A 9,011-nucleotide genomic window follows, 5' to 3' on the forward strand; every position below is an offset into this window, starting at 1 on the left:
CCCCAGGGCTCCTCAGCCCAGAGGAGCCCCCGGCTGAGTGGGGCATCAGAACCCGAAATTACCCTGGGACCAGCATGATCTGCCTCCGCCCTGCCCTGCTCCGAGTGTATTCGGGTGAGTCAGTTTCCCTGTCCCAACGTGTGTCCTGCCATGTGTCTCTTCTCCTCCCCAGTTCCCTCCAAATCACCCCATTTCCCCTGCACCCCAGGCTGGGTCTCTGCCAAACCCCCATCTCCCCACCGGCCCCCCAGATCTACCGGCCCCAACACGTCTATACGGCTGGATCCCTCCCTCCCCTTTCTCCCCATCCCCTCATCCCTCCCCCCAATATCTCCCTACCCCAGTCTGTCTATGGGGCTGGGTCTCTCCCTGAAGCCCCGCCCCCAGCGCGGGGCTCACAGACAATCCCCGCCCAGCGGCTGTGACGTACGGTGACGTGATCACTCCCCGCAGGCAACTCATCCACTCGAGATTGAAATGACAGAAGGTGTCACGTGTCCATGGGCGGGGTTATGCAGATGAGCAGTGTCTGGCGGCAGGACGGAGAGCAGCGAGAGGAACCGAAGAAGCCCGGCGGAGAGAATTCTCTGCGTGTGGACAGAATCCGGCGTGGGGAGTTCGTGCTGTGGGTGCCTGCGCCGGAGTCACTTCGGGGCATTGATTGCTACTGAGCTACATAGTGACCAAAGGCGTGTGAATGGGGTGTGGTGCCTGGTGGGGAGCAGCTCATGGTCATAAGGAAAACAGCAGATCCTGTCCTAGCAGTGGTTTGTGGGGGTTTCTTTGCAACCATGAGTATGATTGTTGTGGGAAACCCCCCCCTTCTCTGGTCGGGCGGGGCTTCTACTGTCTGCCTTGGAGAGGGGGAGGTCAATGATGTCACAGCCCATGGTAGAGGGGAGGTTGAATCATGCTTGTGAAGTGGGAGAGCAACTTCCCCGGCTCCCACTCACTCTCCACTAGGGGGCTGGGCTGGGATCTCTAGGGAGGGGAGCCCAGGAAAAAACAGTCTCCCCTATGCAACCCAGGAGTCCTGGCTCCCTCCTGCTCTAGACCCCCTCCACTCCCTGGGCCACGGATAGAACCCAGGGGTCTGGGTGCCCAGCCCCTTCCTGCTCTGAACACTCGACCCCACTCCTCCCAGGGTGGTGCAGGGTCACTGGGTCCTGTCTCAGCTCTGCGAAGGGCCGTGACTGATTTTCCCAAAGTGATTCCTTCTGAATGCAGCACATCTAACCCCCCCGCCCGGCCCGGTCGCTGCCCACCCCCGTGTGGGGGCACCAGCACTGTGCCGGGTCGTGATGGGAAATTGTCCAAGCTGGCCCAGGAGAGACGTGTGTGTCCCTGCTGCCCCCTGCTGGTGGGGCTGAGCCCCGCTCTGTGTGTGTGTGTGTGTGTGCACGTGTGGTGGCTTTGCAGGATTTTTTATCCTGCAGCAAGTGACACACACACACACATTGGCACAAAGGACTCACACAATCCCAAGAACACTCACACACAACACACCCAGACGGGCATGCTAGCCCAGCCCCAAAGAGAGAAACAATCACACCCCAGCCACACTCACAATCACCCCACACACCAGACTATTCGGAATCGTGCTCAGAGACACAACCGCACACAGTTCCTCCCACTCCTCCCAACACAAAGACCTCCTGCCCCACACAGCATGTGCTGAGGCCTGTGGAACTCACTGTCACTGGACAGCTACTGATGAGAATGGACCTTTCCAGGAGACCAATAGACGTGGCCGTGGCGACAGAGGGGCTGGGTTCCCAGGGTCTGACCCGGGCTGAGACTGGTTCTGACTTAGAGGTCTATCCAGCCGGGGCAGCGTGACACACACACAAACCCACCAGCGCCTTTCTTAGCAGGTCTCCCAGGCCATCCCCGCCCGCTCCCGGTTGGGTAACAAAGGGGCAGTATGGGCCACTGGGCCGTGTCGCAACCCGGCCCCAGCCCCTCACTCCCACACGCTGGTGAGTTGAGTAACTGCTGAGAGATTGCACAAGAGAGAGTCAGAGCCAGGGAGAGAACCCAGGAGTCCTGGCTCCCCCGACACACACGCTAACCCCTGGACCCCACTCCCCTCCCAGGGCTGGAGATAGAACCCAGGAATTCTGACCACCAACCCCCCGCCCCCGCTCTGACCACTAGACCCCACACACCCCGTTTAGATTTTAGTCCCGCTGCCTCGTCTATCCACCCACCCCACCAGTCCATCCCGTTGCTGCAGGTTTATGGGGTGTCACCCATGCTCTGCACTCCCCCAGTGCACCCCAAGGCTTTTCCTCCCCCCAACCACACATCCTCTCCCCCTCTTGCTGGAGCATCTGCTGGGCCCCCTGCCCACTCTCGGGGTGCGCTGTGCGGCGTGGCTGGGGATTGTGCAATGGCCCAGCACCAGGCAACGCAGAACGGACACCACATGCCCTGCCCGCCTCACCTGAGCTGCTCTCCAGGTGCATCGGAGCCCAGTGCCCCGCACCTGGGCCCTCCTGCCCCATAGGAGGTGAGCTGCAGCCCCCGCCACACTCCGCAGAGGGGAGAAGGGTCAGGCCGGCCAGCCCTTGTAAGATGGGGAAATCACCACCGGGGTCAACGGTATGGGGGCTGTGACATATAGAGAAACGGTTGTTGCACCGGCAGAGGGCAGCTGACCATTCGCACACACATACACACACACACACAATTGCAAACATACACAAACACCCACATAAATCCAGCCAACATCAACACAGCTACTAACAGATGCAAATACATGCACAAATCCAGCCACATGAACACACACACATTTGCACAGCCACAAACACAACCCCCAGAGCTGTAATAACACCCCCCCACACACACACAAAACCCTTGCAGAAAACCACACAAACACATGCAGAAATCAATTCATCCATCCATCCACCCACCCACACATACACCGTCCCCATTCTGTGCACACACCTTGGGTCACTGTGACACTGAAGACTTCAGTTGGATGGGGGGCCCAGCACCATGTGTCTTTCCAAGCAAGGTTGAGCAATTCCCCTTGTGTGGTCTCATGCAGGTGATGGCTGATTTCCCCAATTTACAGCCAGTGGTGAGCTCCAGCCAGTTCACACCCATTCACAAGAACCGGTTGTTAAGTTTAGAAGCCTTTTTAGAAGCGGTGGTTCCAGGACAACCGGCTCTAAAAAGCTTTTAAATTTAACAAAGGCTCATACAGCTGTCTGCCTGGCCCCAGCTCACCTCCCCCTCTTCCCTGAGTGCTTTGCCCTCCTTCTCTTCTGCTTCCTGCGAATCAAATGTTCATAGGAAGCCAGAAAAAAGCAGCAGGCAGGTAAGCTGGGCACGGGGGTGGAATAGCTCCCTCTGGCCCTGGCCGAGTGCCCCAGCCCGGTCCCAGCCAAGCACCCCCAGCTCGGGCCCGGCCTGGGGAGTTGGGCCTCGGGCCCCGGTGCTGGCTGAGCAGCTCTGGCCCCGGTGCCGGCCCGGCCCGGGGAGTCGGACCCCGCAGGGCCGGTTGAGGTCCCGGCGGAGTGGACCCGGTCCCGGCCCCAGGCTGTGTGGGACGGGGGCAGGGGGCCGGGAGCAGGGTGGGGGTATGTGGTTGGTTGTGGAGGGGTGGATAGGGGTCAGGGCGGTCAGAGGGCAGGGAACAGGGGGATTGAAGGGGGCAAGGATCCCGGGGGGCAATCAGGAAGGAGCAGGGGTTGGATGAGGTGCTTGGGGCACTCAGGGACAGGGAGAAGGGGTGGTTGGATGGGGCAGGGGTCCCGGGGGGCCATCAAGAATGAGAGGAGGGGTTGGATGGGGCTGCAAAGGGCAGTCAGGGGACAGGCAAAGGGGGGGATGGGTCAGGGGTCCTGGGTGGGGTGTCAAAAACATGGGGGGTTGGATGGGGCATGACCTCCTGGGGGGGCACGACCCCCTCATGAGGTGAGAAGGAGGGAACCGGTTGTTAATATTTTGGCAGCTCATCACTGCTTACAGCATAGTGACAACCATACTACACAATTCTTATAACTTCATATGCATGAATGGTATACGTCTATGGGTAGAGAAATGACTTTCAGCAGATCATATCCTTTCCCCTGATACCTTACAAGTCATGCTCTATATGTAAGATCACGATTATATGAAAATGAGGAATATGGGGGTTACAGCCGCTCCCCCAAAGGTCTAGAATGTCACACTAAGATTCTATTTTCATTTACGTAACCAACTTTGACCTCTCTGCCTAACACTTATAATCACTTACAATCTATCTTTCGGTAGTTAATAAACTTATTTTAATGTTTTATACTTGTGAAATTGTCCAAAGTGCTTGGGAAAGCTGCTCAGATTAAAAAGGCTGGTGCATGTTCACTTTCTTTTTGAGGAAGTGGTGAATTAATTAATGAGCTTGCACTTTTCAAGAGATTTTGAGCAGTGTAAGATGGTACATGTCTGAGGTGCAAGGCTGAGGGCTGGGGAGATATGCTGGTGTCTCTCTATGTATAATTGAGGAGTGGCTTATAGAGCATTCATGCAACTTAGTTGGGTGCATTGCTGCATGTTGTTGGCTGAGTGATCACAGCACATGGAGGGGGTTTTGCTGCTTGTCACTAGTGCAGCATTGTAAGACTCAGCCCAGGCTGGAGAGAAGAGGACAGAGCAGTTCCACAGTTTGGGATTGTACCCCACGGATCCCACCACACAGAGACCCTGCTGTGACCAGCCGTGGTAATACTGTGCTTAGTGCTCTGCCTTGTAGCTTCAACAGCTGCACATGCAAGATGAGTTACAGTGACCTTGACCTTGTTTCCATGTTTATCCAAAGCCTCCTTTTGACAGTTGTCAGCAAAAAGACCTGTTTCTTTTGCAAGCATTTGTATGGCTAGCCAGAGTCGGGCTTCTCCATTAACAAAAAAGATTGACCAAAAGGGGACAAGAGGAGGCACGTTCAGCAAGGCAGCACTAGATGCTGGATCCTGAATCTGCTCTTTATCCAGCAGCTCTCTTGGCAAGCTCTGCCATGGTGCCACGCTCTGGGACTTCTCCCCGAACTGCTCCATTTTTCATCAACAATAACATGAAAGGTGAAAGGACTGTCACTCTCCATTTCCTGCAAGCCCTGCAGAGAACCCTCTAGAAGGGGCTCTGTGCACAGATATCCCCAGTGAATTGCATGGGCGCATGACACAGGCTCTCCTGTCACAGCAAATTGCAGCCGGAGCAACCTCCTTGCCAATGCCAATAGCCTTTTCATCAACACCAGACTGAGGATTTGATTCTCTCCAACGCTCTACTGGAAAGAAGCCTTTTTCTTCACAAGCAATTACTTGGATTGTCAAGGGAGGTCTCTTCTGTTTCCTAGGAAGACACAGGAAAATGTGAGCAGAGGAGACAAAAGCTATAGAATAAGGCACCACTGGGAGTTGAACCCAGGATCTCCTGTTTACTAGACAGGTGCTTTAGCCTACTAAGCCATGGTGCCTTCCCCAAGAAGACATTTGCAACCACTCCACTTGATGGTCCAAGACTAAACCTTCAAATTCCAAAGTAAAAATGTTGCTCATTTCCATCAAGACTTGCAGACCTTGAGCAGGCTGGATCAGTGCACAGAAAGCCACAGCTGAGCTGACAAAGGGCTTCTAACATGTGCTTCTCCCACCAGCTGCTGTGATCAGATACTGATTAGTGCTCTGTGTTTCAGTCACAGCAACTTCAGCTCAGCTTTGAGTCATGGTAACCTTTCCATCAGCTCCAGATTTACCACTTAACACTTTCTAAGACTTAGCTGCAAGGAAGGGTCTCTGTGTCTTGAACAAGCACTTACAAGGATTGTGCAGTAAGGTCTTTTCTTTTCATGAGAAGAAATAAAATAAAAGAAAGGAGCCTGACAGACAAGCCAGGTTCAGCAAGGAAGAACTGGCTGGCCAAGCCAGGATCTCCTGGTGAGTAGGAAGGCTCTTCATCCAGCTCTTCCCAAAGATCACTATCTAGAGGCCACTTCCCACAGAGACTGATTATGGTTACAGACACATCCTGAAATTAGAGCAGGATATTTTAAAGCTTTATCTCACAGTAAAGTAACACAATTCAACCATGTCGGCACAGAGGAGAAAGCACTCCGTCATTTCACAGTTATTGCTACTGATCTCACTGACAAACTTCCTTTTCTCAGGGCTGCTCCCAGCACTTTAAGGAGTTTTCCTCTTCTCCCTTCCAGCTGTGGTGATGGGACTGCAGCAGCTCCCGGATGGCCAGCTTTGCTCTTTCACTTACATCCTTCACTGCTTTGGCTGAAGCTGTGTTTGCCAACAGTTTAATCTGTAGCTGAGACCGCAGGTACCAGCAGCTAGTTACAAAGGCTCAATTCCCATCACCAGCAGTGGGAGGTTATCCTGGGCTGCCAGGGCTGCAGGATTTGGCCCATGGACAGTTAAGGTACTACAGCAGCTACATTCTTACATGCTGAGTCCTGCAGCCTATTACCAAACTGCTCTGCCATAGTCTGCAGGGGGCCTGACTTGCTGAGAATCTGGCAGAAGAGAGACCCTGGAGCACAGAAGGAAAATGTCCTCAGCAGTCACAGCCGGCAGGAGCAGCAAAGACTGAGTATCAGACACACTTTTTCACCAGGGCAGTAAATGTGCACAACCCCCTGATATATTCTCAATTCACTCCCCCTCCCAAGGAAGCCCTATTCTGCTCTATTACACTCTCATGGGATGAGAGGGAAGGTTGTCTCATGGATAAATAACTAGTTACAAGGTAGGAATAAATGGTCAGGTTTCAAAATGCAGAGAGGTCAATAGTGGTGCCCCCCAGGGGGTCTGGGACAAGTGCTATTCAACATATTCATAAATGATCTGGAAAAAGGGGCAAACAGCGAGGTGGCTAAATTTGCAGATGATCCAAAACTACTCAGAAATTTAAGTCCAAAGCATCCTGCAAAGAGTTACACAAAGAGCTCACAAAACTGGGTGAAAGGGCAACAAAATGGTAGATTTGTTGATAAATGCAAACTGATGAACATTGGAAAACATAATCCCAATTATACATATAAAATGTCGAGGCCAAAAATAGCTGTTGCCACTCAAGAGAGATCTTGGAGTCACTGGGGATAGTTCTCTGAAAACTCAGTGTGCAACGACGGTCAAAAAAGCAAAGAGAATCTTGGTGATCATTAAGAAAGGGCTAGAAAATAAGGCAGAAAATATCATATTGCTTATGGCCAACCACATGCATTGGCCTCCCCTCAGGCAGGGGACTTATAGGCCGTTCTGCCAGTTGGCGTTGGCAGCAGCAAGGGCTGGGTTAAATGCCTAGGGGAGGAGAGAGAGTCCTGAGAGAGAAGCAATAAGAGCAGAGTGCAAACCAACCAGCTGAGGGTCTCACAGGAGTCCTGAAATAACAGTAGCTCCAGGTCCCATCAGGGCCACCCAGGGGGGAGGGTAAGTGGAGCAATTTGCCTCGGGCCCAGCAGGGGCCCCCACAAGAGTTTTTTGGGCTTCCTGGAGTGGGGTCCTTCACTAACTCTGGGGGCCCCGGAAAACTCTAGTGGGACCCGGAGATTCTTCCACTTTGGCAGCAATTCGGCAGCGGGGGGGTCCTTCCGCTCCGGGACCCGCCGCCGAAGTGCCCCAAAGTTATTTTATTCGAATTTCCTGAATCGAGTTCATACATTCAATGTTATGTGTCCCCACTAAAGCATGTGAATTCGGGGGAGTGCATCCACAGTACCAAGGCTGCATCAGTGGCAGAGCATTGCACTGTGGTAGCTATCCCACAATTCCCGCAGTCTCTGCCACCCATTGGAATTGTGGGTTAAGCTCCCAGTACATGATGGGGCAAAAATATTCTCACAGGTGTTTCTGGGTGTGTGCCGTCACTCACTCCTCCCTCCGTGAAAGCTACGGCAGACGCCATGTTGCCAGCATATGGTGCAGCACAGTGCACCAACTGTCTCTGGTATGTTGAATCCACTTCAAATGTCCTCTCCTCTTTCTATCTACATTTTCTTCTAATCATTTCGCGCCATTTCTCGGTCATCGTGAACAGAGCCTCACAGCTTCAACACTTTCTCCAGATTGTCTGTGCTGGGCTCCCGTGGAAGCTACAGAAGGCAACAATTCCCCGCCATCTCTTGGCCATCATGAACAGAGCTGCACAGCTTCCGCAGCAAAATCTGCAGGTCCAAATCAAGTCTCTGGAGTACATCCATAGCTGGGATGGGTCATTCAGTCCTTTGTAGAGCTTCAGTTTGTAGCAAAGTCCCTCCAGCGGTATTTGCCTTCTCTCAATGGGTCAATTGTGTAGCTGATGGTCCTTAAAGGGCCATCAAGCAGGCTAAAGCAGAACTGACACCAACTTGTATGGCTGGGGTGTTCCCCAGAAGCAGAGCACAAGTTTGAAATACAGGCAGCATAGAGCCAATATTCATAACGTCAACTACAAAAATGATACACATCTAGAGATAGCATCATTATAATCAGCCAATCAGAACCTCTCCATAGACCCCTTACACGACAACCTTTCTATAATATTGGCTGCAAATATAGAACAGTGGTTGCAACGGTGATCTATACAGTTACAGATTATGTCAATAACGTCACAGGAGGTGACACGCCATCAGTGAGACTGATACTGGAATACTGCCTCCAGTTTTGGTGTCCTCATTTGAAAAGATGTTGTGAAACTGGAGCTGGGGCAGCAAAGAGCCACCAAATGTTCTGAGGGCTGGAGAAAAATGTCTTCTAGAGAGCTATTGAAAGACCTCAACCTGTTTAGCATATCAAAAGAAGATTGAAAGGTGACTTCATTGAAGTGTTGAAGGGCCTTAATGGAGAGAAAAGATTGGCTATTAAAGGGCTCCTGAATTTAGCAGGAGAAAGACATAACAAGACCCAATGGCTGGAAGGTGAAAAGAGAAAAATTCATATTACAACCAAGACACAAAAATTCAACAGCGAGGATGTTTCACCACAGGAACAAGCTACCAAGGAAAGAGGTGGATTCACCATCTCTTGATATCATTT

The 9,011-nt window shown here is 52.4% G+C and overlaps 1 non-coding gene across 1 annotated transcript; it reads right to left on the minus strand.

The window, feature by feature from the left end:
- Window positions 1–5,390: 5,390 nt before the first annotated feature.
- On the minus strand, window positions 5,391–5,464 carry TRNAT-AGU. Its single transcript has one exon. It is a non-coding gene; the product is annotated as a tRNA-Thr (tRNA).
- Between the last annotated feature and the right edge of the window lie 3,547 nt (window positions 5,465–9,011).

Source organism: Mauremys reevesii, linkage group 12 (assembly GCF_016161935.1).
Source record: "Mauremys reevesii isolate NIE-2019 linkage group 12, ASM1616193v1, whole genome shotgun sequence".
NCBI lineage: Eukaryota > Metazoa > Chordata > Testudines > Geoemydidae > Mauremys > Mauremys reevesii.